The sequence below is a fragment of the Pelodiscus sinensis genome, chromosome 9, assembly GCF_052426305.1.
Source record: "Pelodiscus sinensis isolate ZL-2025 chromosome 9, ASM5242630v1, whole genome shotgun sequence".
Lineage (NCBI taxonomy): Eukaryota > Metazoa > Chordata > Testudines > Trionychidae > Pelodiscus > Pelodiscus sinensis.
This window is the reverse complement of record NC_143060.1, coordinates 24679720-24707564: the sequence shown is the minus strand read 5'-3', so window position 1 is coordinate 24707564 and position 27845 is coordinate 24679720.

Genomic DNA, 27845 nt, shown 5'->3' with positions numbered 1-27845 from the left:
AGGGTGCCACAACTAGCCACAGGGCTGCTTGTTGCACTAGCATTGTGCTTGGTGCTTATGGGCTGCTGGGTCAGCAGGCTCAGGAGAAGTGCAAAATGCAGAACGAGGTTCCCCACGTCACCGGCCACCTGCTGGCCTATCCTCTGCTGAGCCCCGACTGGCTGCGTCCTGAGCCCAGTGCCAAGCTACCCCAGTGAGACTCAAGCCCAGCCTGTCTCCGAAGCCCAGAATGGCTCCCTTCCGCCAAGCCACATGCAGGCAGGGAGCAGTGGGAGGCCGAGCCTGGGACTGGCATAGGGCTTGAAAACAAGTAAGTGCCCACCACCACCTCAAGCCCCTTCACTGCACCCCAGCCCCCTCGCTCAGGCCCCTGCCAGACCCATCCCAACCCCGTACTCCTAGCCCCCTCACTCACCACCCTGCTGAGACTCTGCACCCCCAGTTCACTTACTCATTCTATCAGGACACTGCAATCTCTTTCTCCCCAGCTTCTGCTCCCTCCCACCACCCTGACACCCTGCCCCCAGCCTGTTCCTCCACCATCCTTTGCTCCTGCACCTCCTTCCTGGCCATACACCCTACCCCCAGCCTGCTCCTGTACCCTAACTTTCACCCAAACCTCACACCCTCATCCCCTCATGTACCCCACCTCCTGCCCAGATCCTGCACCCCCATCCCTATCCCACTCACTGGCAGCCCTGTTCCACACACTGAACCTCTCATTTTTGGCCCCACCCCACATCCTAGGAGCGCACAAAATCCACTAACCCATGAACCCCAGAAGAGTTAATCTGGCCTGAGGCCCTGAACCTCAGTCCTTCCCCATAACCGCGTTGGGGCTGGAGCAGCAGGGGATTGAGGTGTTTCAGTTGGGGGCCACATCAGTGAGGGCTGGATTTTTTTGGAGCTGCTTTTTTTCCCTTCTCACTTGTGTGCTTCCAAACCAATTTTTCTGTGGGTCAGTGGTTCCCAAACCTAAAAAGGTTCCCCACTCCTGCCATAAGTGAAGACAATGTCAAAACCTTTTTGTATTGGACATAATACTTTACTCTATTTAAAATGAAGCTGGCACACAGCCCCAATTGGGGCTCAGCCACCATCTGACCACAGCATCCTGTTCCCAGCCTCGATCCTGGGGCTGTCTCCACGGGCCAGACCCCATCTGGCCACAGAAAGGGCTAGTGGTACTCCCCTCCTGCTGATGCATGGGCAGGAAGAAAAGCCATAATCTGGCTGCAGCGGACAGAGGGGGGTTGGCAAGCATAGCAAGCAGGGGGCACAGCTTCCTAGTTTACCTGAAGGTAGTTTTTTTGCTTTGATTTCTCTTCTGCCTTGTTGTTTTCTCGTTGTCTGTTGCTCATGCTCAGTTTTTTCTCCCTTATACCTTAACATTTTCTCCTCCCTATAATTGTGTTACTGTCTTCCCTTTTCCTATTTATAGCTCCATTTTAATCTCTATCTTTGCATATTCCTTATTCTCCACTCACCCATATACTCCCCATTGAAATTTCCTGATTTTACCGTAATCTCATTAGAGACATCACCTTGAATAGACTCCACAAAATACCATATTTTTTGAAGAGAATAAACTAAAGACTGTCAATGTTAAGGTTTACTTACGTTATATCCATTCTCTTTAAACTAAACACAAGTTGTTTTTTCCAGGAATTATGTATAAAAAAGGAAATCCTGGCTTCTCATTTTCATCCTAATGCTTCCAACCAAATTCTTATGTAACTCTGAGATAAATGGACTTAGAATAGAAGGAATTTGGCCACTACTCTTTAGTAAATGTCTCCTGATGCACTACCGTGTAATGTCTGTAATCCTGACTGCTAGTGCCTAAAATCTCCTTCACTTTTCACCACTTTAATCTGAGTGTGCCTCGTTGCTTTTGTTATGTTGTCTCAGATCCTCAGGTTATTTCTCTCACTTCTTGTGGCCTAGATCAATTCATTTGCTTAATTCTTTTCACCTGCATAAGGTGTGTTTTGCAATCAAATCTTCATAAAGGGGTCTCTATCATTTTACTGCTATTGGACTTTTGGCTTATTATATTTTATAAATACATCCATGATCCTTGGGAGGATTATATTATGATCATGGAAGGGATGAAATAGTATAGTCAATTAACAGATAAGCAAAAGATTATAGGTTAATGCTATACACTACATACATTTCCCTCTCCCTGCCAGTAAATTTTTTAGCAGGCTGGCCAGCAGCCTGGCTCAGCTCAGTCCTGGCTTGTGACAGGTCTACGACCTACCACTGCTGCGGGTCTTCATTTAAAGTGTATTAGGAGCTGAGCGGAAAGACATCCCAGCTCAGTCCTGGCTCATGCTGCGTCCATGACATACACCAGTTTCACCTCTGCATTTCAAGTGTATTAAGAGTCAGGCGGGCAGGCAGCCCAGTTTAGTTCTGGCTCACATCAGGTCTAGGAGCTCAGACCCCCGCTTCCCTAAACAAGAATGGCTGCCACTCTGCGCTGCTGCCTCTTTCTCAGAAGCAGCAGCACAGGGCAACAGGCAGCTGGTCTGCAAGGGGAGCTTGTTTTTAAACTGGCTCCCCTTGCAGACTAGCTCCCACCTGGCACCCCACACTACTACCTCTGATACCGTGGCTGCCTGCCCCGCCCCTGGGGACTATAGAATAGTTGACTAACTGACAACATTTCATGAGGTTACTCGACTATTAACCAATATTTAACATCCTTAGTTTGCAGACTCTGAGTACTTGAAAATGGGGAAAGCCAGATCTTCTCCTGCTGTATATCAGCCAATGGAGTAATGGCAATTTACAATATGGGAGGATCTGGCCCTATAGCTAGCTCTCACATTTCGGTGGCACCTTTAGAACCTGCATTATTTTAATCATTGAATTAAACCACCATTCAGACTAATGGAAAAACAAAATATAAAGAAGCACAAGACTACCTGCCTCTCTTATACACACACACAAAACTGAGAAGTCCTGAAAGAGTGTGTACCTGAAGTTCAACATGCAACCATTTAGACTACTCCACACTATTTAAGAGTTGAGAAATTGTAAGGCTATTGAACACTGAATTTTCACAGCACAAAGTTATCAGAAATGTTTGTGTAACTGATAAACTGGGAAAATTCACAACATTGAATGGTTCTCAAATTCACACTTCCACTTGTGTCATAGTCTGGTGTTAATACACTTTGGGCCATAACACAAAATATGTAAGAATATTGGCTGGGCAGAAAAATCTGTGAAGTTTTTTTCCCCTCCCAGGCTGTCTGTACTGTTTATCTTGGGGATTTATTCCCTTATGTAAGATGATAAACTATTCTATAAAGGAAGAAAGCTGACCATTTGAGTTGTTTCGTGTGGTATTCTCTTGAAACAAATACAGTGCTCACTGTATGATAAGAAACCCCATCAAATCAGTAACAAAGCTAACCCCATTTATGTTGAATGTTCACATAGCAGCTTTGGTTTGTTTCAATTATCTCCTGGTATAAGGTGAGACAGGCAGAAGAAATCTCATGCAAGAAGAGACTACTACCTGCTCAGCTGAAATTTGGACATATTACAAGCAAGTCTATTTCTAGTCAGATTTTCATCCTAATTCAGTTTGGATAACTTTAGATAAACTTCATATGAAAATGTCTGCATGTTCACCTTAACTGTAGCAAGTGTCTGACACTTTTGTAACAGTGACGTGTGTTAAAATTCCCCAATCTATAAAATATGTCTGCCGAACCTTTTCATAAAAAATGGTGTACATATGCAAACAGATGGATGTGAGTAGATAGAAAAGCATTTCATTTAACTTGTTCTCCCCTTGCGATACTAAAATATTTCTAATTCTGGGAGGAAAAATCAAAATTCCTATGCTGATTAGGTAAATATGATACCCCAATAACAATTAAAATAGGGAAGACGATAAGGAGTGCAGTCGCAAATAGTCACTGCAAGAATTATGTTTTCCATCTGAAAATGTATACAGTATAAAATAGAGAGAAAGATTCTATGAAAGTGAGAGCAAGAGACATAAGGAGAAGTGAAAGTGAAAAGATAAGTGGGAATATAATTGCATCTAGTAAGTGTCTGAAGTTGTTTCAAATCACCCCACACCTCCATTCAATATATGGATAAGTTTTACAAAAGAAGCAATTTCCCTCATGTCTGAAAACCATCCCTGCAAAGTTGGTGGTAAAGGAATTGTCACCTTCCAGGCAGACTGAGCTGTGCAAGATACAAAGGCAACAGCAATACACTTTTCTTTTGAGTTTCAGAAATATTTTCAATTTAACTCAAATTATTTAGTAAAATATATTGTGGCGAGTGAGAGACCACAATGCCTTTTTCATGAAAAAAAATTTGCCTCCAGAAAAGACTAATTCATTTACCCAGGCTAAAATTTATATTCAGTAACTTCAGAGGAGTAGCCTAGTTAGTCTGTAAGAGAAAAAACTTTTAAAACAGCAAATAGTCTAGTAACACCTTAAAAGACTAACAAAACATGCAGATGGTATCATGAGCTTTTGCAGGCACAACCCACTTAAGTTTTTTTTTATATTCAGTGTTAGTGAGATTCCTTTGCAACCCTGATGCCCATAGCTACCATTTGCCCTGTTGAGTGTGTACAGCAGTGGTTCTCACACTTTTGTGTTGGTGACTGCTTTCATGCAGGAAGCCCCTTGAGGGAGTCTCCTTATATATTAAAATATTTAGGTTTAGCACTTATATAAATACTGGAGATGAAGCAGGGTTTGGGGTAGTGGTTGTCAGCTTTCAACCCTCTCCTGTATAATAACCTCGCAAACACCTGAGGGGTCACAACCCACAGTTTGAGAACTCTGATATTTTTCTTAAATTTGGAACTACTGAAACTAACATATTTATCCAATAAGTTGCCAAATGAACACTATTAGGTAATATGGGTTTGATTCCTCTCGGTGTTGACTGAATATCGTGGTCTTGATCTAACAAAGCACTTACATATGTGCTTAACTTGAAGAATGTGAGTAGCCACATTGGCATAAAGGTGTGCCAGCAGTGAGAATATTACTCCAAACTAGAGCCGGACAAAACAATGTTGGAAGAAACATTTTCTCAATCAAAAATGCAGAGTTGGTAACACCAAAATGTTTTGCAAATTGGAGTTGAGTTTGCCAAATTTGTTCTTGCTGAAACAATTTAAAAAAAATCAAAATATGTTATATCAATATTTTTTAAATGAAATGTTTTGGTACTTTTATTCAAAACAAGTTTTCATTTAAAAATATCCTTCAATCTTACTTTGTTGGAAGACCTTTCATTCAACTCAGCACTTTTTTTCAAAGTAAATTTTAAAGCATTCTGGTTTTAAGTTGAGATGAAATGAATGTTGCGTGTTATTTTTCAGACATGTCCAAGAATAATCAAATAAAAGCAGTTCATTGCTCTACTCTTAGCCCATTTCCTGATGAACTTGGGAAGACAGAACTAATAAAGGAAGAGATGCTTCTTGTGCAGAGAGAATGCATCTGGCCCCCTAGTGAGGCAGTGGAAATGCTCCTCACTCCTACAGTGATTTCTAGGTGCAACTCCTATCAAATAAAGCTGACTGAAGAAATGAAATTACTTTTTTCCCAAAACATTCACAAATAATGAATTGTTTCTCACCAGAAAATTATGAACATTTAAGTTTTGGTGACTATATTCTGTGTAAATATTACATCTATCCCAACAAGTATTTTTACATCAGATGGCTCTGTAATCAATTATATGACTGTAAGCAATGAGAACTTGCTCAAAATCATTGTAACAAGGTCTCACAAACTTTGCAGATCCAGAGAGAAGGCAAAGAACAAAATAAGGGAAAGGTGAATTCATGAACCTTAGAAGTCTAATCAAAACCAAGCTGACAGTAAAAAGGAAAACAATAAAACAAGAGAGTCAGTATAAAGTTTGCAGAGACAGAAAAGAACTAAACAAAATTGGCAATTCAGCTATGTTTCCAGGAGGAAAGCAACTGGAGAAACATTGCAGGGAATCAGATCCAGTAAAGGGAAAGCAGGTCCATTAAAAATGAGAAGGGAGATTAAATTAATACTGATACAAAAGTCAGTAAAATATTAGTTTCATTTTTATAACCTGTCTTCAGCAAGAAAAATAGAGATGTTTGGACAATTAAAAAGTCATTCTGAAAGTAACTCTGGAAAATGTGATTATCAGTAGTGTATCCAGCCTGTATGATAAGCATACTAAGGTGCCTATGAGAGTCAGTAAATTAACTTAATGCATATCATGAGCATTGATTTTGAAAAGCTCTAGAAATCAGAGGTTTGGAGGAAAAGTAATGAAATGCTGATATTCATAGAATCCCAGCAAGTATCATCCCATAACTCTTGATTTGTATCTCTGCTAAAAGAATTTCCAAATATCAGGCAAGAAATTCACTAATGGTTTAGGCTTAGACTGAGTCATTAAGGGTACATCTAAATTACATGGCTCCGTCGACGGATCCATGTAGGTTTGTTTTTTTGGCAAAGGGAAATGAAGCTGCGATTAAATAATCATTTAAATTTACATGGCTTTCGCGCTGAGCCGACAAACAGCTGATCAGCTGTTTGTCAGCACAGCGCGCTAGCCTGGACGTTCCCCTGCCGACATGAAAGCCTTTTATCGACATCCCCTGTAAATCTCATCCTATGAGGCATAAGGGGGATGTCAATAAAAGGCTTTCAGGTCGGCGCGGCGCGTCCAGACTAGCACGTGGAGCCGACAAACAGCTGATCAGCTGTTTGTCGGCTCAGCACGGCAGCCATGTAAATTTAAATGAAGCCACGATTATTTAAATCGTGGCTTCATTTCCTTTTGCCTATCTGTCTAATCTACATGCCTCCATCGACGGAGGCATGTAGTCTAGACACACCCTAAGATATATCATGTAGTAAAGGGGTAGCACAGAGGGGCATTGCTCAAGGAATCCTTAAGAGGCATTCTGGCTCCAGAGCTCCTATTTACTAAATCTTATGGAGAGCATTGCATACTCTCCCCAGGGCTCTGCTCACTATGGCACCATATACTTAATGAAGAGTCGCTCCCTGAGTAGACAGCAAACTTGGCAATAACTCCAGTTTTCCCTGAGAACCAGGATTTCTATTTTTGCTCCCTTTCTGTGAGCCACACAAAGAGGAGGGATTGTTTCCGTCTGTCCCCTACAACTGTACGGTCACATAGTCGGATGAGGCAAGATCATGACTCTTGAGGGCAACAGACATTTGAGTGTCCTTAGAGGACAAATGTTGGATGATAGTTTGGATTTTATATGGTTTGGGGTTTTGTCAAAAATATAGTGTCTCAAAAAATCTTACTCTCCAAAGGTATTCGAATTGGGTTGGGCACAAACATTGTCACATGGATTAGAGACTTGCTGAAGAACCTCTGAAAGAAAAGGTGACTTAATACCAAATTGTGCGAGTTGGTGTATCATGGAACTATGTTTTCACAGTGATAGGGCCAGATTTTGCAATCTCTCTCTCACCCACCCCCACTCACCCATGGATCAGGTCACCCCACCCTCACCACCTTTAAATATCCCAAGCTTGATTAGCATATTCGCGGCTGGTCGCCATTTTAAAATGCCGGTGGCCCGATGCAATGAGGAGTAACAGTTATTTGAGAGAAGGGGTTTGGATCGGACTACCGTGTCTACACGTGACAAGTTAAATCGGGCAACCGGCATTTTAAAATGGTGACTGGCCGTGAATATGCTAATCAAGCATGGGATATTTAAATCCCGTGCTTCATTAGCAACTTCGGTATGCTTCATTTGCCTCCCTAGTTCAAACTAGGGGACAAGTGTAGACATACCCAAGGAGACTTTCACTTTGCATAGCCCATGCTGAGCATAGGGTCAGATCCCCTGAGCGCATAATGCTCTTCATTAGGCACAGAAGAGCAGGCAGGAGAACTGTTCATTGACCTCACTTCTCTGAAGTGGGGAGAATAGGGTACATGGTTTCTCTGCACATTGGAAAGCTCAGAGTGGAAATAAATATTTAATTCACATTTATACCAGTGCAATCAAATTTGTCCTATTACATCTCATTTGTGATTAATACAAATCCACTCCAAGGAGTTTGCTTCACAATACCATTCTGAAATGTAATTTTAGGAGTTTATTTATATTGGCATTTCTTGTGCAAATAAATATTAATGAGGAAAAGCGATAAACTGTCAAGTTATCATGCAAATTATCACAAAGCTGGAACATATAATGGGAGGAAAAAGTATTTTCTAAAAGAACTTTGAAGTACAATACCTCATTTTTGAAATCTTCTTCTTCAAAAAATAAAAATAGGGATAGACTAATGGCCTAAGAACCTGAGAATTCAAACTTCCTTGAACAAAGAACAAAGTAGCTGAATCTGTCTTCAAATGTCTCTGTTTTCTACAAAGAAGTAAAATTTTGCTTCTGTCATCATTTCAAGAAGGTACTTTTTCCACAGTGATTTCTTTTCCAAAGCCAAAAGGGTTGAAATCTTGAAAGAAGAGGAAAAAGAATTGCATTTTTAGAAAATAAAGCAACATTATTTTTCTGACATAGACTGGACTTATTTGAAACAAGAAAAAAATGGAAAGAAACCAAACACATTTCAACTAAATAACCATTATTAGCCCACAAAGGAGGCAATGAAAAATGTTTTACTCTTCTAGGCAATGATCCAGCATCATCTTGAAAGGATGCATCGGTATGATACACAGTGGCTATGTCTACACTGCAGGCTTTTTGCACAAAAACTTGCAGAGTGTCTACACTACACACACATTCTTGCACAAGTAAATTTACAGTACAGAGTCGGAAAACAGGCTTCTTCTGGAAGAGTTATTCCTCTCCCCATGAGGAATAAGCCTTCTTGTGTAAGAGCTCTTTCAGAAGAAGTCAGTGTAGACAGGCAATATGAATTTCTTGTGCAAGAAACCCCTATGGCTAAAATGTCCATCAGAGCTTTCTTGCACAAGAAAGCGTCCACACTGCCATGGACGCCCTTGCGCAAAAGCACATGGCAGTGTGGACGCGCTCTTGTGGAAGACCTTTTACACAAGAACTCTTCCGCAAAACAGTTCTTGTGCAAGAAGCCTACAGTGTAGATGTAGCCAGTTTGTCTTGTGGCTGAGAGAAGAGATCATTGCTAAGCATAATGACTTACTTTTTCACTGTAAAATAAAAAATAAATGATCTGGGCAGTAGAAGTTGTGCAAATTGAAAAATATGAAATTTATAATACCGTAAAATCTCGACTATAATGTGCACCTATGCATAATGCGCACCTACCTTTTAAACAAGAGAATTCTGGCATAAACTTAGCTCCTATCTATAATGCGCACCCCGACTTTGCTGTATTTTGTCTTGCTGTATTTTGTTTTGTCTTGTCTTTTTGTATTGCTGGGTAATCACACGTGAGCACATGAGTAAACAGTGTGCAGCGTTTCCATGCTCTCTTTGGGATGCCATGAGTTGTCAGCAATCTTACACAACTACTGAAAAACTTAAAGTTGTTAGCTATGCTGAGGCTCATGGCAACAGAGCTGCCAGCTGTGAATTTGATGGCATAGCAGAGTCTAACATTTGGCTTAGGAGATGGCAGAAAGAGCGCCTGCAAGCGTTGCCTCGGATGAAGATGGCTGAGCGAGATAAAAGCGCTGCATATCCTGAGCTGGAGGCCAAGCTGGTTGAATGGATTGCTGAGAGTAGACAGCAAGGTGGTAGCATTGCAGAGGTTAGAATGAAGGATTTGACCATTGCCAAAATGTGTGCTAACACAGCCGGGTTTAAAGCTTCGCATGGCTGGGGCAATCGGTTCATGAATCGCCATAGCCTATCGGTCTGACGGCGAACAACTATCGCACAGAAGCTACCCATGGACTCAGACACCAAGCTACTACAGTTCCAAAAGTTTATCATAAAACTATGCAAGCAGCACCACTACGACCTTTCATTAATTGGTAATGCAGATCAGTCACCATTACATTTTGATAATCCCTACAACAGAACGCTTGAAGTGAAAGGTGCCAAGACAGTCTCCATTGCTACCACAGGCCATGAAAAGTCTAGGTTTACTGTAATGCTTTCTTGCATGGCTGAAATATTGTGTTCAAGTGCAAGACAATGCCAAAGAATATTATATTCCCAAACACCATTCACGTGCGTGTTCACCCTAAAGCCTGGATTGACGAAACTTTAATGCTTGATTGGCTACAGACAGTTTGGGTGAAGCGGCCGGGTGGACTTATGAGAAAGCGGTCTCTAATAGTTTGAATGCATTTCGGTGTCATCGTATGCCATCCATCAAGAAAAGGCTTCAGCAGGACAAAACAGACTTGGCAATTATTCCTGGTGGAATGACCAAAATGTTGCAGCCGTTTGATGTGACAGTTAAAATGTCAATGAAAGATGCACTACGCAGGAAATGGAACACCTGGTTGTTGGAAGGTGAACATACATTTACTGCAGGTGGATGTATGCGAACACCAACGCTTCAAGATGTTACCCAGTGGATACCGGATGTCTGGGTTGAACTTGATCCCACTATCATAAGGAAGGGGTTTCTGAAATGCAGCATCTCTAATGCTATGGATGGCAGCGAGGATGATGCCCTGTGGATGAAGCCGAGCGACGATGAATCTTACCGGTATGTGAAGATGACAGTGATTTGTATTACTTGGATGAAGAGGTCAAGGGCTATACTCCGGAAGATATTGCTCGTCTATTTGAGGAAGATTCTACCAAACGCGAATTCGAGGGCTTCGAAGATGAGTAGAAGATCAATTAACATACGGTATTTGCTTGTTTGCTCTGCAGTTTTGATTTCATTTGTTTAACTTACCATTTTGAAATGGTGTATATAGTTGCTTGTCGATGCTAATAAAAATCAACGTAACCTCTGGTGTCCAGCGATTAATTAAGTGCTGCGGAACCACTAAATGAAAACTTTGAAAAAAAACCTCCTATGGATAATGCGCACCCCAACTTTGACATTAAAAAAATGGGGAAAAAAGTGCACACTATACTCACAACTTTATGGTACTACATGATTTATTTGGGTTGCATTTTACTTTTGTTGCTTTCTCTTCTGTAAAATGAGGTGGAATCTCAATTCCCTAACCCACTGATATATATGGTGACCCAAACTTCCTCATTCACAGGCAACTCAATTGGATAACTGCTGCTTCACACAATTAATTTTTAATAAAGAAAAAGAATGAAACTTGTTTACAAATATTTCAATTGAACTATTATTATCTGTATCTAGCTACTTCTCTTAGATTTTTCTATATTCCCCATTTCTGTACTATCTAAGGCAGTGATCACCAACCAGTAGATCGGGATCTACTGGTAGATTTTGGTGCCTCTGACAGGTGATCCTAACTGATTTGGCCAAGAGACTGTTATCAAGTGCCAGCACTTCAATTACCCCTCTCCCTACTGCTGCATATCTCCTGCCCTTTGCCTTGGAGCTGTCACCTCAGGAGCCTCTTGCTTTCTGTGCGGGGCAAGAGAGGGAGAAGAGTTGTTCTGATGTCAAGGTGCCTCCTCTTCCACTTTGTATCCTATCTCCACAGAGCAGAGAGGGGACACAACAGGACTTGGGATAGAGTTTTCTGGCTGCTTTTGAGAGTGGTGCAGAGCCAGGACAGGGATGAGCCTGCTTTACCCCCACTGCACCACCACCCAGGAGCCACCTGAGGTAAGCAGTGCTCAGCTGGAGCCCATATCCCAAAAACCTACCCCAGTCATGAACGCTCTCCTGTACACCCAACTACCTGCTCCAAGCTTAGCTCAGAGCCCCTCTCACACTCCAGATCCCTTAATCCAAGGCCAGAGCCTACACCCCAGCCCTCTGCCCCAGCCTGGTGAAATGATAGAGGATGAGGGATGGAGTGAGCAGGAGTGGGACCTCAGAGAAGGAGCACAAAGGAGGCAAGGCAAGGTTATTTAGGTTTCAGATAGATCTTGGATTGCACTTAAATGTGAAAAGTGATCTCACGCATAAAAAGGTTGGAGACCACTGATCTAAGGGTATATATACACTTGCACCCTCTTTTGAGAGAAGGATGCAAATGTAGACATTAAAAATTGCAAATGAGATCAGGATTAAAATATCCTGTGCTTCATTTGCACATTCGTGTTATGGCACTATTTCAAAATAGCGCTGTTTTGAAATAACAGATGCTGTTAAGATGTGGTTATTTCGAGAGAAAACCCTTCTCTCGAAATAACTGGTAAACCTCAGTGTATGAGGAATAAGGGTTATTTCAAGAGAAGGGTTTTCTCTTGAAAGAGGGTGCAAGTGTAGACATATCCTAAGGCAGTGTTCCCACAATTGGCTCTGAGCTGACAGACCTTTCTGATGTAAAAGAGGATAAAGTGTTCAGTTTTCCCCCAGTCTAGAAAACTCTACAGAACATCTTTGCAGAATGGAATAGAACACCATTCATTCTTGTCCATGACATTATCCTCCATGAAGCCCGGCCTGTTCCTGTCCCTATGTACATTTTCCCACCATCAAGTCCGTGGCTGGTGGTGAGGTTGGGCTGACTTTAGTTTTGTTTTCATTATTTTCTTTGGCATCCACTCATCTGTTTGTCTTCTGCAGTGCACCCCCACATCATAATCTTTTCAATTGTACCAATTCTGCACTCTTATTTCATATCCTACTGGTCCTTCTACCTTCATTATTTTAAAATAATTCCACTTGATATGGGCCTTCTTTTGAAGAACTCTCATCTCTACTGTCTCCAGTCTCATGTCAGTTTCATTTAACATGGATGCTTCCAGACCACAAAGTATTAATCTTAACTGCAGGAATAGACAATATAATAGCTGAACTGCTAAAACCTGTGTGTCATCAAAGCATTAGAAAAATAGATATAAGACGGTATGTGACCAAAAGGAGGTACCAGATGACACATTAAAAGCAATATTTGTATCAATCTTGAAGAAAGAAAATCCTGTTAATCCTAATAATTACAGAGATATCATCAACACCAGTAAAAAAATCACAATGAAAGTAACTATCAACAGATTAAGGCCAGTTTTAGAGGAAATAGCAGGTAAGGAACAGCAGTAGTGCTTCAAACAAGACTGAAGTTACATTGACCAGTTATTCACACTCCTTATGTTGATAGAAAAAAAAGTTAGAATGTGTCCTGCTTTAATTGACTTAAAAGCATTTGATTCAGTTTGAAGGGGAGCCTCATGGAACGTAGCAAAATCATAGGAAAGTCCAGATAAAATATTGACAACCACAATAGCTATATATTAAGACTTACGTGGTGCTTTAAAATGTTGGTTGGAAGTTAAGCAATGGTTCTAGTCAAAGTTTGATATAAGACCAGAGGATGTGAACTCATCATTTTAATCATGTTCTTAAATTTGAAATTAAGAAGACTCTAGTAGGTTGTTTATTTTTTGGAACAGAGGTTGAGTAGAGGCTGGAAGAACTGCACTCCTGATGAGATCATCCATCCATTACTGCCACTAGAACAAGTGCTGTGATTCATCCAAATCTAAAGCCTAGTAGCAAACAGTCAAGAGGTCAGCAGATAAAGTGTATGGTTATCATCACTTTCTCTGCCACTTTACCCAGAAAGGGAGTATAGCAAATGGAGCAATAGTGGAGGGTTTTTCTCCAGTGAGATATACATCTAACAAGTTTGCAAGATTATGTGCTGAGAGAGTCAGCTTTTGGGGCTGGAATCTTGTAATCAGGCATGTGTCTAAAGTACCAAGCAAACATATGCAACCATGTAAATAAATAAAATTAGATCTCATTTGGAAGGTGACACTTAGGGAATGAAACCAGCATTTTTTAAACTTCATTTAATTCATGCAAAACACCTGACAATGCCCATAGCATTCCTGTGCAGGAAGATGAATTCCATAGCTTTTGAAACTTTATTGTCAATGAAAAAAAAATGAACGAGATTGTTTTGAAAATGTCAGGTAATTCCAAATGCAATAACCACAGGTATGTCTAACAGTTGATACCTGCCTGACTAGCAAGCTGACATTATTTGGATCCTCTTCATAAGAGTCACCATGTTAATTCATCATTTTGGACAAGGATACTTTCAGCAATGACATTGTTACAGTATCATAAAACATTAATTAGCTGTCACTGTCATATTATTACTAGACGTGTCATTTCACAAATGTGTCATTTTTAGGAATAACATCAAATTTCATCAGAACATAACAATGGCCATATTGGGTTAGACGAAAGGTCCATCTAGCCCAGTATCCTGCCTGCAGACAGTGGCCAGTGACAGGTGCCCCAGAGAGGGTGGACCGAAGACAATGATCAAGCAATTTGTCCCTGCCATTCTTCTCCAGCCTTTGACAAACAGAGGCCAAGGGCACCATTTCTTACCCCCGGCTAATAGACTTTTATGGACCTATCCTCCATGAATTTATCTAGCTCTTTTTAAAACTCTGTTATAGTCCTAGCTTTCACAGCCTCTTCTGGCAAGGAGTTCCACAGGTTGACTGCGCACTGTATGAAGAACTTTCTTTTATTAGTTTTAAACCTGCTACCCATTAATTTCATTGGGTGTCCTAATATATAGTTCTTATATTATGGAAATAAGTAAATAACTTTTCTTTATTCATCCTCTCTACACATGATTTTATATACCTTTATCATATCCCCCCTCAGTCTCCTCTTTTCTAAACTGAAAAGTCCCAGTCTCTTTAGCCTCTCCTCATATGGGACCTGTTCCAAACCCCTAATCATTTTAGTTGCTCTTTTCTGAACCTTTTCTAATGCCAAAATATATTTTTTGAGGTGAGGAGACCACATCCGTACGCAGTATTCAAGATGTGGGCGTACTATAGTTTTATATAGGGGCAGTAAGATATTCTTCGTCTTATTTTCTATCCCTTTTTTAATAATTCATAGCATCCTATTTGCTTTTTTGACCGCCGCTGCACAGTGCGTGGACGATTTCAGAGAACTCTCCACGATAACTCCAAGATCTCTTTCCTGATTAGTTGTAGCTAAATTAGCCCCCATCATATTGCATGTATAGTTGGGGTTATTTTTTCAAATGTGCATTATTTTACACTTATCCACATTAAATTTAATTTGCCATTTTGTTGCCCAATCACGCAGTTTGGTGAGATTTTTTTGAAGCTCTTCACAGTTTACTTTGGTCTTGACTATCTTGAACACTTTAGTATCGTCTGCAAAATGGCCACCTCACTGCTTAGCCCTTTCTCTAGATCATTTATGAATAAGTTGAATAGGATTGCTCCTAGGACTGACCCTTGGAGAACACCACTAGTTACAACTCTCCATTCTGAAAATTTACCATTTATTCCTACCCTTTGTTTCCTGTCTTTTAACCATGAAAGGATCTTCCCTCTTATCCCATGACAACCTAATTTACACAAGAGCCTTTGGTGAGGCCTTCTGGAAATCTAAGTATACTATATCTACTGGATCCCCCTGGTCCACATGTTTGCTAACCCCTTCAAAGAACTCTAATAGATTAGTAAGACACATTTCCCTTTACAGAAACCATGTTGACTTTTGCCCAACAAATTATGTTCTTCTACATGCTTCACAATTTTATTCTTTACTATTGTTTCAACATATTGCCCAGTACTGACGTTAGACTTACTAGTCTATAATTGCCAGGGTCACCTCTAGAGCCCTTTTAAAATATTGGCGTTATGTTAGCTGTCTTCCAGTCCTTGGATACAGTAGCTGATTTAAAGGATAGGTTAGAAACCACAGTTATAATACCTGTATGTTGAGGAACTGTGGATTGACTCCTCTGTTCAGAAGCCAGTGTAACAGCCACCAGGTGGATTTGAACCTGCGACTTCTGAAGTTGAGTATAGGAGCCTCTACCCACTGAGCTAAAAGCTAGCTGCCTCCCAGTCCATGCTGTGGCAGTCTCTTGATCTTAACTGTTGCTGTAGTCTAGGTACCACTTGCATTTCTCAGTAACCACACTAGGGCTGTGTCCAGACTCAGGGGTTTTTTCGGGAAAAGTAGCCTTTTTCCAAAAAAACTTCCCCTGCGTCCAGACTCAAGCCGCGTTCTTTCGAAATTAAATCGAAAGAATGCGGCTTTTCTTTCGATGGCGGTAAACTTCATTTCATGAGGAAGAACGCCTTCTTTTGAAAGTTCCTCTTTCGAAAGAAGGCGTTCTTCAATGTAAATAGGGCTTCTTCAAAAGAGAGCATCCAGACTCACTGGATGCTTTCTTTCGAAAAAGCAAGCCGCTTTTTCGAAAGTTCAACGTGCAGTCTAGACGCTCTCTTTCGAAAGAGGCTCTTTTGAAAGTATCTTTCGAAAGAGCCTCTTTCGATAGAGGCTTGCAGTCTAGACATAGCCTAGGGCTATATCTATGCTGCCAGGTTATTGCGCAAGTACGGCCATTCTTGTGCAAGAATCCGCAGAGCGTTTATACTGCCCACCTGCTCTTGCGCAAGGAAATTTACAGTATGACGTGGTAAGAGACGGCTCCTTGCGCAAGAGCTATGCTCTTTTATAACATGTGTAAGCCCTCTTGCACAGGAACTCTTGCACAAGAAGGCAGTTTGGACGCTCATCAGGGATTTCTTGCACAAGAAAGCCCTATGGCTAAAATGGCCATCAGAGCTTTCTTGCGCAAGAGAGTGTCCACACTGCCATGGGCGCTCTTGCGCAAAAGCACAGCTTGTACATGGCAGTGTGGATGTTTTCTTGCGCAAGACTTCTTGCACAAGAACCCTTGCACAAGATGTTCTTGTGCACTAACTCACCAGTGTAGACATAACCCACGTGTGTGGGTTACACTAGCACAAGAGGAACCAGCAAAATGGTACATTTTGAACCATTTGAATGTGCCACTGCATTGGAAGCAAGAGTGCCAGTGTGGAGCAACTATTCTCCGCCATGATTTTTTTTCTTCTCAAAGTGCTTTAGTTTAGTTTATAGGCCAGTATTGATTGTCCTTTTCTCTTTATTTTCAGAATATTAATTCCACTATTACTGTGGTGATTGCTTTCTTGAATAGTCCTTTCAGTTTGCACACATTTCTTCTCAGACCCAGGCATGCTGTATGTCAAATGAAAAATTATTTTAATACAACTCTCTGTGCAGAGAACACCATACCAAAAATACAGTGAAACGTGAAGCAAGTCAGAGATAAATGTTAGTCGTAATGTATCACTTTTGTCTCATCTCTCACAAGTTAAGCAGGTTCCAGGTGGTTAGTGCTTAACAGAGAGGTCTCCAAGAAAAACAGGTTATTCCCTTGGAAGTGATGGTGCGCAGTTCTTTCTGACTCCCCAGAGTCCCCACTATTAAATGCTGTGCTGGTGGATGTGCCAGCTTTGTAATGAGATGTAAAAAATAGTTTCCAACTACTTGTATTCATCAAAATTTGTATGGCTTTTTGACAAAAACAGCTCTGTTACTCCAGGGTCCATGCCAAATTTCAATTTGGGTTATTCAGCTTTCCTGAGATATTCCCTACAGTTTCATTTGGATATGATTTGCCTCTTCACTGTCTGTCCTATTACTGTATTTTCTGCAGTGGTAGCCATTTTTCCTACCAGGCTTCTCCACATATTAATGACTGGTGATGTGATTATAAAAAGAAATAAAAACACAGTATGAGTTCTGGGGGAGCATGGCACCATACTAATAGAAGATATTATTACAAAAACACAATGCAGATGAAAATGAATGACATAAACGAGTCATGATCTTTCAAACTGTAAACCAGAAATATTTATTTATCTAGCAAAGCTGCTATTTATGTCCATTGCCTCCAATAACAAATCATGCTCATTAACTAATTTTTATTCTGACATATTGATTTTGCTTGCTTTATTTAAGTGTCCAAACTTGTTCTGTATATTGTGTAGTATTTCTTTATATTTTCTTAAAGGCATTACCTGATATTATTCTTACCGATTGCCAATGCCCTGGTTCAAGAAAACTAAAAGAAAAGGTAGTGCAGGCACTGTCATACATTTCTGAAAGATAATTGTATCTTTAAAACATTCAAATGCAATGCTAAACATTATGGTTTTTTTAAAGAGAGTTGTGGAAAGCACATTTTGAATACAATATAATCTCTGCTTTCTTCACCAGTGTTTCAAACATTAGTATCTTGGCTGGGAATATTCAGGTTGGGATTCAGCTGTCAGTATGGTGGTAGGAGCACTGACTGAGCTATGCAGCTAATTTATTTTATTTCAGAATGCTACCACATTTTATAAAGAAAACTTAAAAGAAAATTAAACTCATTAAAAAAAAACGATAAATTGTTTGTGCAACAAAGCAATTAAGAAAGCCTGCCTATCCGGGATGGCGGGCAGCATTCTAAATACAAAAAAAGTCTAAATTACCTTCTGTTGGAAACAAAGTAAGAGTTATCTCTTGTAGCTTAATAAGAAATAGAGGTTTTAGGATTAACAGAAAGATTCAGCAACCTCCCTAGTTTGGTGTTGCTAAGAGCTTTGTTGAACAGTAGCAGAAAAAACATAAAACAATTCAAAAGACCACATTGCTAACTAAATTAACATGCTTAACAAGAAACAGAAAGAAACCAAGGATTTTATCTTCTTTATACAATACATGCACACCAAAGGTATAGTAAGGTCTCCTTGCATTGTCTTAGCATCAAAGTACTAAGCAAGTGCCGGAGGTTTCCATGGGAACAAAGGACTAACACAGAATCAATGGAATGCAAGAGATGGGGCCAGTCCTATAAACCTGTCTCTCATATGAGTAGCCCTTACTCACAGGAATAACTCTTTTGAATCAGTAGGGCTATTCCTATGAGTATAAAGATTTTCAGGATTGGACCCCAGGCATCAGGAAATACTTCTACATTATTTGTTGAATAGATAGATAATTAATTAGACTTTTATGGATTGGGCCGTGTCTACACTACACCCCTCTGTCAGCAGAGGGATGTAAATAAAGCATATCAAAAGTGCAAATTAAGCGGGGATTTAAATATCCCACACTTCATTTGCATAATCACATTCTGGCCCTGTTTTGAAGAAGCACCATTTCGAAATTGAAACCGCAGTTTAGATGCAGTTTTGCCAACAGCGGGGTGATTTTTCGACAGATCCTGTACTCCTCAAAAAATGAGGCGAATGATTGTATGACTGTAGCCCTTATACATTCTGTAAACTTTGCCTGTTGCTAATATGCAGTCCTGTTTTACAGATGGAGCCAACAGACATATGTATTTGTCAAATAAAATAATAATTTGTCCCATATAATAATAATAATAATAAAAATAATTTGGGCCACGTATGGGGAGTGAGAGTCAGGATACAGGTATATCCTCTTCTCACCTTTGCTCTTATAAATCAGTGAAGTCAGGAAAAGTTAGTGAAGTTAAAAAAGTTCAGTGATGGCAGGAAGAATTACCATGGTTTAAAATCAGTGAAGTGAGATTCATGAATCTGTGAAACCGTGGCAAGTTTAGAGTGTACACATTTTATTAGCTTTAGCAATCATGTCCTTTGTTAATAATTTTCAAAGCAACTCTGAGTATTTGAAGTTCACATGAGTAAACATTTTTGAAAGTAAATTGCATATAACTTTGAGAAACATGTATTGATTTTACCCTGCCGATTTGAGAAATAAGAGTCTAATATTTTTTCATGGATTAAGAGTGAGGGAAAATGCATTTTTTTCCTCTCAACATAGTCTATTGTTAAAATAAAATGGCAAAAGTTAATCAATCTTGTGATAATAGCATTTAGGGCAGCTACTCTATTTGACTTCATTTTTTTTATTTGTCTACAGAGCAATACAAAAAGAACTGGGTGTGATAAGAATAAAGCATAGGAATAAAATTACATTGATCTATTGTAAAATTACATTGATCTATTGTAAAATTGCAGTGGGTTTCTTCTAGTAGCTCTCCCTTAAAAGTAATATTAAGTTCAATCACTAACACTATGGTTTAGGAAAAACAGTTGTTAGCAAATTGTCAGAACAGGTGAGATTCCCCCCCTCCTCCCCCGATACAGAGGACCAGCTATGGAGCCATTTAAATCCACAAACTTAAATTGAATGTAAGTGATGTATAATCCACATAGTGGCTTCTTCTTAGGAGTAAATTTCTGTTTCAGAGTATGATTATTAATACCCATATAAAACAACAAGGGAATGTTACTTTATGAATATAAATAGGCCTAGATTGTGACTTGCACAACATGTCCACAAAAGGGAGTAATTCTTTCCCTTATACCTCTATGTAGGTTGCCCATACCTTAGGTCAGGGCAAACAGAAAGGCAAATCTGGGCAGGGAATGGACAGAGCTGGACTCAACACTTCTCCCACATACTGGCCAGCACAGCTGAGTTGGCCTGAGATTTGTTGTAACTTCTTTTTAGCCATGGCCAGCAGAATTATTGCTTTCATATCACTGGTGCCAGGATAGAAGCAGCAGAGTAACTTTGAGTCAGGATGCATTCTCACCTCGATAAATGTTACACCAGTGAGGCTAGTATTTCAACCAGCCTCTGAGTCACATGGACTCCCAGGACTACTCTTAAGTTAGTGCATTTTTACACCACTCTTCTTACTTTGGTCTGTGCCTAAAGTAGAAATCAGACCAAAATTCATGAGTAACAAACTGCTCTAATGAAAGGAATTTATATACGGGGTTAAAAAAAGGAGCATGCTTATGGGCTTGGTCATTGATAATACTATCTATAAATCATCGCTGAGATTAAAGGGAAGAACTCTAGTACATCTGAAAGAGGCTGCAAAATATGATAATGTAATTCATGCACTTAATAGGGAGCTTTCCCTTTATATTTTTAAGGAGTTCACATTTTAGCAAAAATTAGTTTTGGATCCTCATCAGTGTATTCAGGGAAAAAATTACTCTAACGTCTAGAGAAGTGAGATAAAAAGGAGGTTTGCTGAAGAAGAAATAATGAATTTACATTCCTAACATTCATTGTACAGTGTAGAAGATACATTACTCTACATTATGCCTATATTAGACTTAAATAAATTTCATTATGAAAACAAGATTAGAAGAGAGCAATGTAATTTGAAAACAGACAGCACTTATATGAATATTTATAGTAAAAAGCTTTCAGAATGGTAATACGTGGCTGTACTTTTGGATAATTAAATAGAAAAGTGCTTAAAATAATGTAAAGACATGATTTAAACCCACAAAATCAAGGTATTTCAAGGCTACCACACCACCCTGATACTAATTCTAATATTCATACTCCTACAATCCGATATCATTGATCTCTAATCTCTGAAACCATGTGAACAGCAGATTGAAATCCATAGGTATAACTGGGTGTGATAAAAACAAAGTGGGAGCCCTGTGAGTGCCTTTATTTCTGCAGGTTCAACTTTTACCTTGAATGTAAATGTATTTGCCTCCCCCACTATGTAGTTATTCACAGAGCATTACTGTTGCCCCACATAATGCACCAAAAATGTTGCTGTGAGCTATATATTTCTGTATTTTTCTAGATAGTCTGCTACTTTCCACATCCTAATGACATAAAATGCTAAGCACTGGGCATTTAGAATACTTTTAGCCCACTCTATTAGCCTCATTTAGCATGGACACACTAATTGACATTTTTTTCTCATTTTTTTCCCTTTCTCTTTCCCGTCCTACCCTTCTCTATCTCTGCTATTTATTTATAACCTGGACCCCTTTCCTCCATTCATCTGAAAAAGTGGGTTGTGCCCACGAAAGCTCATACCATCTACATTTTTTTTAATCTCTAAAAGGTGCTGCAGGACTATTCACTGTTTTTAAAAAAAAATTTCAGTTGCAGGTTAACATGTCTACCCCTCTGAAAAATTTCTGGACAGTGTATGTCACATTGTGTCCTTCTTGTAAAGAAACTTGCTGAAATCAGCAATGCTACTGCATTATTCAATTTCATAGAACTTTGCAAAGAAATAGTGATGCATGAACAAAATATGCAGTGCAGCAACAGATGGTTAGTGAATTATAGAACAGAATTTCTTCTTGTGTCTGTTCTCCAACCAGCTTTCATCACTTTCCTCTCGCCATTTCTCTTCATTCTTGTGCACATTTTTTTTCTCTCTGCTCACTCTGATCCAAATCTCTCTGTCACAAAGAGTTGTTAAAATAGTAACTGCACACTCTGTCTCATTCTCTTGTCCCTATCAGAGTTCTGAGACCATCCCATTGCCAAGAAAAGTGTGGACACTGCAGAGCAAGGATTCCCTCTCAGAAGTGCTTCTAGGAGATTGCTCGAATCAGGGCAACTTTGTTGTGCTCTGAAGTAGGCAGCTGAAGAAGGGCTTGTCTATCCTGGGAAATTATGTAGAATAGTTATTACAGAGTAAACTTTGCCACAATAGTTATTCCAGACTACCTTCCAGCACAGACTCTCTATCCTGAATAAAAATAACTTTAAGACAGAATAATCAGTGTAATTCCAAAGTGGCATACTTATTTTGGATTAAAGTGATTTTTTATCTAGAACAAATGTCCATAGCTATTGCATAATAGTTTACTCAAACATAGCTATTATGGTAAATTTCCCTAGGTCAGCTACCTTTAAAAAAGGCACTTCTGGAGGTTACTTTCTAATCAAGAGATAGCTAGGATAAAAAAGACGTAACTGAGTTGGGAAAGGAGAGAAATCAAGTGGGATGTTGCTCATGTGTTAAACTGTGCAGAGAAAGACGTCCAGAGAGCAGCCTCTGCCCACTGACATTGTGCTCTCTAGTGAGGATATTGGAGAATACTGAAACACTAGTCCTACTGCTGATTTGTGGAAGACAGGAGATTTTAAATTCCAAGTTTAACTTGAGGAGGTTGGTTGTTGGGGTGAGAAAGCCACGCACATTTACGTGGCACAATATAAATACAGTAGATTCCGATAATCCGGAACCTATGGGACCTAGGTGGTGCCGGATTATCAGATATGCCAGACTATCAGGAGGTACTATAAGCTGGTTATATATATACTGTATATATTATATACTGTATATAAAGTGTTCCTAGCCCTTTTTATTGTACATACTGTATACAGTATACTGTAATGTTTTAGGTTTTTTAAGCCTTTTTTACCCTTTTTGCTCAGTTCAGCTGCTGCTGCTACCTTGTGACTCATTTTTTGCCGAAGCTCACTCACTAGGCTCTTGCCATTTTGATGCCGGACTATCAGGAGTGCCGGACTATTGGATGCCGGACTATTGGAGTTTTACTGTAGTATTAGTGGTAAAAACAGTACAATAGCAAAAGAATAGGACACCTACTGCAGTTGCTTTTGCTCTTGTTCTCTCTACCCTTTCCACATTCTACTTCTGTGTCACTTAAAGTGAAGAAAAATACCTTTCACTTTGGCCTAATGATTTGAGCAAAACTGCAGCAGCACAAAGTCATTTATTTTTGCCTTTTCGTGCAGCTATCAAAGAGGAAGCACTCCTTGGTTTTTTTTTCTTTACCGGTGAAGCTTTCTGTGTTAGTTTAATGTTGGGGCTTAACCATGGCAATGATGCTTTGAAGACAGGGGTGGCCCATCCATATAGGCAGTCGCCTAGGGCGCCAAGTTAAATGGGGTGCAAATGGTGGCGCAGTATCATTGAGGGGTTTGGAGGTGGGGGCACTGATTGCATGGTTTGCCTAGGGCACCAGTTGTTGGCAGCTAGTCTAGGGCCGCCCGGTTTGAAGAAACATTTTATGAAGGTAGCTACTGTAGGGAATAATTCTGGACACTCTGGATGCAGGTGAAAACAATCAGAGGATTTATTGCACACAGCTGGTGGAGTGTCCCTCAGGGGTTAACCTGGAGAACACTAGTAAATCAAAACATTACCATAGATTATATAGGCAACAGGTGGGTGGAGTAGAAGCAATTTGATAGGGTCTAGTGGCAAGACATAATGAGCACATAAGCCAATAAACTATGAAGGTTACACAGCATCTCCGCACATTGCCAATTAAACATCTTATCACTAATACAGGTAGTTATTCCTAACAAGCTAAAGAAGCCAACATAAACAAAACAGACATGTTATTGGTAAGTTTGTCTGCTGAAATTATGATGTGTCTACTGTGGGGTAATACTGCTTCACATTGGCGTAGTCCTTGGATTCCAGGCTTATTATCTACGGTTAAAAGAAGACAGTGAGAACAGTTTCGACAAAAATTGTTTTGGTACCAGCCAGCATCTTATTGGAGTGAGGCCCTCTTGGAATGTGGTTGCCAGGGCGACCAAGGTTATGTTCACTGCCTGTGCTGTGTGTTCCCAGGCCTGTCTCAAATTTAGAATAGCTTAGGGTTTTTTAGCGAAATACCATGGACTGCCTCAGTTTACCCCGACAGCTACTGTCCATATTTTCTTTTCTTTTCTTTTCTTTTCTTTTCTTTTCTTTTCTTTTCTTTTCTTTTCTTTTCTTTTCTTAAATAATTTGTCTGTTTGGGGCTATTTCCATATACGAGTTCATTCCAAAAATAAATAAGACCAGTTTTTGGTAAAGTGATTAGCAAGAAGCGGGGGGTGGGGGTGGGGGAGACATTTTAAACTTCACAAGAAGTGGTTGAAGAGAAAGAAGTTTCTGCTCCATACATTTGGCTTTGACTTATGGAATGTGCTCGCAGGCTCAGCCTCCATAGGCTTGGGGGACAGCACCAATTTGCACCAGGAGCATCTCACAAGACTTCAGAGTAATAATTTCTTCCTATCTCCCCTCTGCTCTAGGGCATAAGTAGCTTGCTGATGCTTTTTACCAGTAGAAGATTAACTCCCCATTTCCTACATACTGACTCAGCTGTGCTTAACCAAGACTCTGCACATATTCTGTATTTCTTCACCTGGTCCTCATCCATTTGCTCTGCCCTCCATGTCTGGCATAGGAATCCAGGCCATGAAGGGAAGTTAAAATATTTTATTCTCACTTAGTTCTCTGTGTGGTGTGTAAAGCTAGGCCACAAACTGGCCTCTAATGTGTATTAGTTTGGATTATATGGTACCAGATTAAGCCCCTAGATTTCAGCACAACCTCCATTTGTAGAACTTGCTTTGGAAACAGTATCACGTGCTTCTGCAGAGTATCTGCACAGCTCAGTCCTTATTCTTTCAACTCTGGGGAGGGTCCTTTGTGGAGTTTGGGAACCTCTGAATGGGGGCAGGTGAAGGGGGGAGGGTGAGTTGTACATCTTCCGCTAAACCTGCAGGGAATCCACACCAAAGTCTATATAGCCAGTAACAGTATTAATTCTTTTGCAGAGCACTTAATTTCAAGGGGAGACTTGTGGGGTCAGGCTGTAGAACTGGCAATGTGGTTTCTATAGAACTAGGAACCAGATTATAGGGATCCACAAGCTCTAGAGCTTTGCACAAGGCTTTGAGAAGAGGCAAATTCTTCAAACAACCAAAGGGCGGGGGCATCTCAGATGAGGAAAATGTCTCAGAGATTCTCTTCCCGCAGACCTCCTTTCTGCAGGTTTTTGCAAAGGAGGGACTGATTTGGGCTAGAACTCATATTTATGGTGACAGCTAATTTGCAGCCTAATGAACTTCAGAACTGAAAAGATAATAAATCCTAAAAAATGGAGCTGGTAAATGGAAATACTGTCATACCCTTAGTTTTAATTGCTGTGCTATTGGACACCAGGGCAAAAATAACAAAGCTAATTGTAAAGAAGATTTGAACATAGATGAGCTTGTTTACCTTCTGCAATTAGAGTGCATTTGTAGAACTAATATCTAAATAGAATTCCAGCCATTTAAAGTTATATATATATGTACCGTTCAAGTACATTTACATCAGCATGTTGAAACTAGACTTATTCTAATAAAGTATGAAAATACAATTCTAATTTTCTCAGTTTTATTTCTAGGAAATCCCAGTTAAGTACACAGCATAATTTAATAGGTTAGGTTTCCAGGGCAGCACATTCTGGGGAAAAAATTACTGAGTAAATATTAACTACAAATTTGTAATTGGAGAGCAACAGGAATTATAGGGCAATGAAACTATGCACAGGCTTTAAGTTAGACATGTGCTAAAGCACCTTTCTGTATTATAGAAATGGCAAGTAAGAAATAATAGTATATGGCAGAAAGAATATTTATCAGACAATAGTTACATTCTGTGAAAGAATTAATGTAGACAATGGATAGTCTTATATCAATTAAAAATAACAAAAAAATAAACAAAATGTAAAAACTGAAATATGATACCTTTAGGACATACATTTATGTGGGTGCTTTTATTTGCTCTAAAGATTGAACTGGACATCTCAAAATATTCTGGTTCTTCAATGTGAGTTAAAAATTACTTAGGTTAGATGTTTTCAAGTCACCAGGGCCTGATGAAATGCATCCTAGAATACTCAAGCAGCTGATAGAGGAGGTATCTGAGCCTTTAGCTATTATCTTTGAAAAGTCATGGAAGTTTGGAGAGATTCCAGAAGACTAGAAAAGTGCAAATATAGTGCCCATCTATAAACAGGGAAATAAGAACAACCCAGGAAACTACAGACTAGTCAGTTTCATTTCTGTGTCAGGAAGATAATGGAGCAAGTAATTAAGGAATTCATCTGCAAACAACTGGAAGATAATAAGCTGGTAGATAATAGTCAGCATGGATTTGTAAAGAACAAATCATGTCAAACCAATCTGACAGCTTTATTTGCTAGCATAACAAGTCTTGTGTATAGGAGAGAAGTGGTGGATGTGGTATACCTATAAGTTAGTAAAACATTTGATATGGTCTCTCATGACCTTCTTATCAATAAACTAGCGAAATATAACCTAGATGGAGCTACTATAAGGTGGGTGCATGAATGGTTGGCTAACCATTCTCAGAGAGTAGTTTTTAAGGGTTCACAATCATGATGGAAGGACAAAACAAGTGGGGTTCTGCAGGGGTCTGTTTTGGGACTGGTTCTGTTCAATATCTTCATCAATGATTTGGATGATGGCATAGAGAGTATAATTATTATGTTTGCAGATGCTAACAAGCTGGGAGGGTTGCAAGTGCTTTGGAGAATAGGGTCATAATTCAAAATGATTTGGATAAAGTAGAATAATTGCCTGAGGTAAATAGGATGAATTTTAATAAGGACAAATGCAAAATACTACACTTAGGAAGGAACAATCAGTTTCACATGTTTAGAATGGGAAGCAATTGTCTAGGAAGCAGTACTGCAGAAAGGGATCCAGGGCTCATAGTGGACCATAAGCTGAGACAACAGTGTGACACTGTTGCAAAAAAAACCAAACAAAAAAACCATAATTCTGAGATGCATTCACAAAGTGTTGTGAGCAAGGCACGAGAAGTCATTCTTCCATTCTACTCTGTGCTGATTAGGCCTCAGTTGGAGTATTGTGTCCAGTTCTGGGCACCACATTTCAAGAAAGATGTGGAGAAAGATTTAAAGAAAGATGTGGAGAAATTGGAGAAGGACTGGGAAAGAGCAACAGAAATGATAAAAGAGCAACGAAAAGGATTAAAGAAAACATGAGCTATGAGGGAAGACTGAAAGAACGGGGCTTGTTTAATTTAGAAAAGAGAAGACTCAGAGGGGACATGTTATCAGTATTCAAGTATCTAAAATGGTGTTATAATCAGAGGTGGGGGGAGAAATTGTTCTCCTTGGCCTTTGATGATAGGACAAGAAGCAATGATCTTAAACTACATCTAGGAAGATTTAGGCTGGACATTAGGAAAAAATTCCTACCTTTCAGGGTAGTTAAACACTGGAATAAATTGCCTGAGGAGGTTGTGGAATCTCCATCACTGGAGATATTTAAGAGCAGGTTTTTTAGATATCTATCAGGGATTATCTAGGTCATTCTTGGTCTTGCCATGAGGGCAGC